Genomic DNA, 6,190 nt, shown 5'->3' with positions numbered 1-6,190 from the left:
AAGGAAGGTGCTTGGCTTATACACTACACGCACACCTGACTTCTTTGGGCGTAGTATATTTGTAATAGCCATTGGGGCCAATAATTTTGAGCTTAAGCCTCAACTTGTCACTCTGGTGCAACAGAACTGTCAGTATCATGGACTCTCACAGGAGGACCCCAAAAAATTCATATCTGTTTTCCTGCAGATCTATGACACTGTTAAGACAAATGGAGTGAACCCTGAGGTCTACAAGCTCATGTTCTTTCCTTTTGCTGTATGGCATAGAGCAAAATAATGACTTGATTCTCAGCCCAAGGAGAGCCTGGACTCATGGACAAGGTGGTCACTAGATTTTTGACCAAGTTCTTTCCACCCCAGAAGCTGAGTAAGCTTAGAGTGGACGTCCAGACCTTCAGACAAAAAGATGGAGAATCCCTCTGTGAGGCCTGAGAGAGATACAAGCAGATGATCAGGAGATGCCCTCCTAACATGGTTTTAGACTGGACCATGCTGCAAATCTTTTATGATGTTCTCTTTGAGATGGCTAGGATGTCATTGAATCACTCTGCAGGTGGTTCTTTACACATGAAGAAGATGTCTAAAGATGCAGATGAGCTTATTGAGATGGTTGCCAACAACCAGTACCTGTACACCTCTGAGAGGAACTCTGTGAACACTGGGACTACTCAAAAGAGAGGAGTCATAGAGATGGACACACTAGATGCCATTTTGGCTCAGAACAAGCTCATGTCCCAGCAGATAAGCATGACCTCTCAGCACTTGACCGGGATGCAAGTTTCAACTGTCAACACTCAAGATGCATCCTATGGCATGACTAGGAGCTACACTCATGGGGACGATTGTGACATTGCTCAGCTCACCATGGAGGAAATAAATTACATGGGAAATTCCTCTAGAAATCCAAATAATGATCCTTGTGCAAATACTTTCAATCAGGGATGGAGAAATCACCCTAACTTTGGGTGGAGGGAGCAGTAGCAGAAGCCCTAATATAGCTTCACAACAATCAGGGTGGAACTAATCAAAGTAGGTACAACAACAGGCAGTTCCAACCCTCTCAGCAGTAGATGGAGACTTCAAAACACAGCCACTCTAACTTAGCCACAATAGTCTCTGACCTTTTCAAGACCACTCACAGCTTTATGCAGGAGACTAGGTCTTCAATTCGGAACATGAAAATACAAGTGGATCAGTTGAGCAGTAGGATACCTGAGAGACCTCCCAACACTCTTCCAAGCAATATAGAGGTAAATACAAGAGAAGAATGTAAGGCCCTCACCATGGGCAAGGAGGCCGTGCCTAAAGAGAAGCATGCTTCTGAGGATTTGAAGGAGAAAAAGGCTCAAGAGGAGACTGGCGGTAAGCTAGTATACGTCTCAGTGGTGATGAAGGAGCTTGAAGTACAATACATTCAGAACGTGTAAGGGGAGACCAAGGATAAGCAACTTGCTCAGGTTTTGGTAGTCTTCAAGAAGTTACAAATCAATATTCCTTTTGCTGAAGTATTGGAGAAGAAGCTTCCCTATATGGCCTGTCTGAAAAGCATATTCTCTGAGAAGAAGGTAATGAGGGGAGATGAAACTGTGGTGCTGATCAAGGAGTGCAGTGCACTAGTGCAAAAAAAGCTCCCTTAGAAATTGTCAGATCCTGGAACCTTCTTGATTTCTTGTACTATAGAGACCATCACATTTGAGAAGGCACTCTCGGACCTTGGATCAAGTATAAATCTGATGCCTCTCTCTGTGATGAAGATGCTGGGGATTCAAGAGGTGCAGCCCACAAGAATCTCACTGGAGATGATAGACAAGTCCTTGAAGCGGGCATATGGATTGGTGGAGAGCGTTCTAGTAAACGTTGAAGACCTTTACCTCCCTGCTGACTTCGTGATACTTGATACAGGAGAGGAGAAAGATAATTCCATCATCCTAGAAAGGCCATTTCTAGCACTGGAAGAGTCTTGATTGATGTGGAGAGAGGAGAATTAGTCCTGAGGATGCATGAGGACCATTTGCTATTCAAGATATTCAAACCTCCTCCACTCTCTAATAAAGGAGGTACTTCTGTATAGAGTTCAGAGCTTAAGCCCTCCCACTTGGTGGAAAGCCATACAGTGCCCCCTGACATCAAACCTAAGTTTGGTGTTGGACATTCACCAACCACTATAGATGGAAAAAGCCGCAAGAAGAAAATACCCAAAGGCTGGAGGAATAAGAAGATTCTTACTGAAGACTTCTCACCTGGCATGAGAGTAGTTTTCACAAGAAGTGCAGTCATATATACCACATACTGTGAACAAAATCCTATCTCTAGAGCATGTTGAACTAATTCATGAGAGCACAGGAAGGAAGTTCACAATGAGGGGTGAAGATCTGAGCCCCTATGAACCTCCGTAAAGGAGCTGTCCATCAAGCTAATGACGGTAAAGAAGTGCTTGTTGGGAGGTAACCCAACAATTAGTATCCTATTATTTAGTTTGCTTTATTTCAGTTTTACTTCAGTTATTTTTGTTTGATTTCATATTATTTTATTTTATATTGATTTTCATAGTTTTCCTCATTTTTATAACCTTTGTGATCATGTATAGCACTTAGAACAGAAACAGGAAAGTGTAGGAGAAAAAACAGCACACCCTGGATGAAATCCCCTGCTGGCACCAAACGCCAGGCTGGCATTCAGCGCCCAGGGAGGGAGCAAGAGGTTGGACGTTTAACATCCAGGAGGGAGCATTTCAAGACCAATTTTTGGACCCCTTAGGGCGTTTAACGCCCATTCTTGGCATTAATGTCAGGAATTTAAAAAAGGGGATGGTGACCCCCTAGTGGCGCCAAACACCAGCCCCGCGCCCAGCGCCCAAGGGGGGAGGAGTAGTGCAGATTTTAAATTTTGAGAAGCTTCTTTGGCCAATGGATAAACCCCACCCACCAACTACTTCCCCACTCAATCTTATCCATTCTCTTTCCTCTTTCACCCACTTTTTCATCCACATTCCTCCATCCCATCATCCATCACTCCACCCAATCTCCTCTCACCAATCCCATCCATCTATCATTCCAACAACCCACATTTAAATTCAATTTTCCTCCCATTCCCACCCCCATGACCGAAACCCACCCCACCCCCACCTATAAATACCCCTTTCTTCACCCCAATGGCCAAAGCCAATAGCCTCTCTTCTCTATCTTTTTCTTCTATTTTTTTCCTTTTCTTATTTTATATTTCTATTTTCCTTGGGGACGAGCAAAGCTTTTAGGTTTGGTGTTGGGCGCTCCGCTTTTTGCTTCGTTATTCTTACCTCCATGGCACCCAAAACCGGAGAATCATCAAGGAAAAGAAAAGAGAAAGCCCCCACTTCCGATCTTTGGGATTTCAGAAGATTCTTTTCCAAAACCCATTAAGACCACTTTTATGATGTGGTAAGGAAGAATAAGGTGATTCTCGAGGTCCCCTTCCGCTTGAAGGATGATGAGTACCCGAAGATCCTATACCATATTCCGAGATGGGGTTGGGAAGTTTTGGCCAACCCCGTGACCGAAGTTGGAGTATTAATGGTGCGAGAGTTTTACGCTAATGCTTAGGTGACAAGCAAACATGATAGACACGTGAAGCCGGATCCAAAGAACTAGCGCACCATAGTCAGAGGTCACATCATGGATTTTAGCCCGAAAAGTGTGAGGGGTGGAACTACAGTTGCTAGAGCCACAAGAGGACTCTCAAGGTCACGCGTACGCGTCATGCACGCATGCGCGTGGTAACTGACGTGGCGGAAATTAGCCAATTAAGAATTTATAAATAGAACGGTGTTGTAAGTACAGTTCTTAACCGACGAAAATCCGCTTATCAATTTAGAAGGGGTTGTCACAAAATTAGAATAAAAATACTGGGAGTAGAAATCCCAGGTCGTCTCCCAACGAGTTGACAAAAGAGTGCTATTTTATTAGTCAGAAATTTTCCGAGAATTTTTAAGAGTTGGAGAACAGGAAATTAAATGATTGTAATTTAAGGCAATGAAAATTAACGAGAGAATTTATTCAATTAAATAAAAGCCTTGACCGGGAGAATATTAATTGGAAGTCTATCGTTGTTGGATTTTTCCAAGTGTAATAGTGAAAGGTTGTTGTTCTACTTAGTTATCCTTTACTGAATAAAGGAAAGTCAAGCAACTAAATAACCAACTATGAATCCCAAGTCCTAATCCTTTCCTAAGGAAGGATTAAAGTCAGAGACCAGAAAGTTAGCCAACAACTTCCAATCAAAATTAACACTTGCGTATTCCAACTCAAGGGTTTCCTTTTAATCATCTCCCAAGTCAAGTTGGGAGCCTACTCCATTGACATGAAAATTACTTGCATATAATTAAAAAGGGAATGGAAGGAAGACATGATAAACAATAACTGAAAATTAATTAAAAGTAAAACTAATCCTTTGCATTAATAAATTCCAAAATGCAACATACGTATCTGAACAAGGTTAATAAGTAATCAAAAGAGTAAGGGAATAAGAAAGCAAACTAGAATAATGGAAACTTCAACGGAGGTAACGACTCTTCTCAATATCCAAAGCAAAAGCATAAAACTCTAAAACTATGAATGTAAAGGAAACCTAGGGGAAGTAGTAATTTTTCTCTAAGTTTCAAAATTAAAACTAAAATTATACGTAATGTGAATGTCTGTTGAGTCTCTGCTTGTCCCCTGGCTCTAGTCTATGTTTCTGGGCCGAAAACTGGGTCCAAGCTGAGCCCAAATTCGCCCCCAGCAATTTCTGTGATTTCTACAGGTAGCGCACGTCACGCGTACGCGTCAGTCACGCGTACGCGTCGGTTGGAGATATTCCTTGTCACGTGTACGCGTCATTCACGCGTACGCATCACTGATCATCTTCGCGTGTATCGCGTACGCGTTAGGTACGCACACGCGTCATCGTGCGAACTCCAATTCACGCGCACGCGTGAGCCATGCATGCGCGTCGCTCCTTGGTGCACGAAATTGTGATCTCTGGTAATGGCTCCAAAAACTTGGTGCTCTAATTTTAATTCAAAATTTGTCACAACTTCGATACAACTAACCAGCAAGTGCACTGGGTCGTCCAAGTAATAAACCTTACGTGAGTAAGGGTCGATCCCACGGAGATTGTTGGTATGAAGCAAGATATGGTCACCTTGTAAATCTCAGTCAGGCGGATATAAAATAGTTATGGAGTTTTCGAAATTAAATAAGAAGTAAACATAAAATAAGGATAGAAATACTTATGTAATTCATTGGTTAGAATTTCAGATAAGCGTATAGAGATGCATTTATTCCTCTGAACCTCTGCTTTCCTGCTGTCTTCATCCAATCAGTCTTACTCCTTTCCATGGCTGGCTTTATGCAAGGGCATCACCGTTGTCAGTGGCTACATCCCCTCCTCTTGTGAAAATGGTCCAAGATGCCCTGTCATGGCACGGCTAATCATCTGAGGTTCCCGATCATGCTGGAATAGGATTCACCCTCCTTTTGCGTCTGTCACTATGCCCAGCACTCGCGAGTTTGAAGCTCGTCACAGTCATTCAATCATTGAATCTTACTCAGAATACCACAGACAAGGTTTAGACTTTCCGGATTCTCTTGAATGCCGCCATCATTCTAGCTTACACCACGAAGATTCCGATTAAGAGATCTAAGAGACACTCATTCAATCTAAGGTAGAACGGAAGTGGTTGTCAGGCATGCATTCATAGGGAATGATGATGATTGTCACGTTCATCACATTCCGGTTGAAGTGCGAATGAATATCTTAGAAGTGAAATAAGATGAATTGAATAGAAAACAGTAGTACTTTGCATTAATCTTTGAGGAACAGCAGAGCTCCACACCTTAATCTATGGAGTGTAGAAACTCTACCGTTAAAAATACATAAGTGAAAGGTCCAGGCATGGCTGAATGGCCAGCCCCCTAAAACGTGATCACAGGATCAGAATACAATCCAGGATGTCTAATACAATAGTAAAAGGTCCTATTTATAATAAACTAGCTACTAGGGTTTACAGAAGTAAGTAATTGATGCATAAATCCACTTCCGGGGTCCACCTGGTGTGTGCTTGGGCTGAGCTTGAAGTCTACACGTGGAGAGGTCATTCTTGGAGTTGAACGCTAGCTTTTGTGCCATTTTGGGCGTTGAACTCCACTTTGCAACTTGTTTCTGGCGCTGGACG

General features: G+C 42.7%; 1 non-coding gene across 1 annotated transcript; it reads right to left on the bottom strand.

The window, feature by feature from the left end:
- Positions 1-369: 369 nt before the first annotated feature.
- LOC148577910 (small nucleolar RNA R71) lies at positions 370-478 on the bottom strand. The gene has a single exon (XR_015903423.1). It is a non-coding gene; the product is annotated as a small nucleolar RNA R71 (small nucleolar RNA).
- Between the last annotated feature and the right edge of the window lie 5,712 nt (positions 479-6,190).

The sequence above is a fragment of the Arachis ipaensis genome, chromosome B1, assembly GCF_059453495.1.
Source record: "Arachis ipaensis isolate K30076 ecotype BB chromosome B1, ASM5945349v1, whole genome shotgun sequence".
Lineage (NCBI taxonomy): Eukaryota > Viridiplantae > Streptophyta > Magnoliopsida > Fabales > Fabaceae > Arachis > Arachis ipaensis.
Note: the sequence above shows the minus strand (reverse complement) of the source record. Positions and strands in the feature narration are given on the sequence as shown.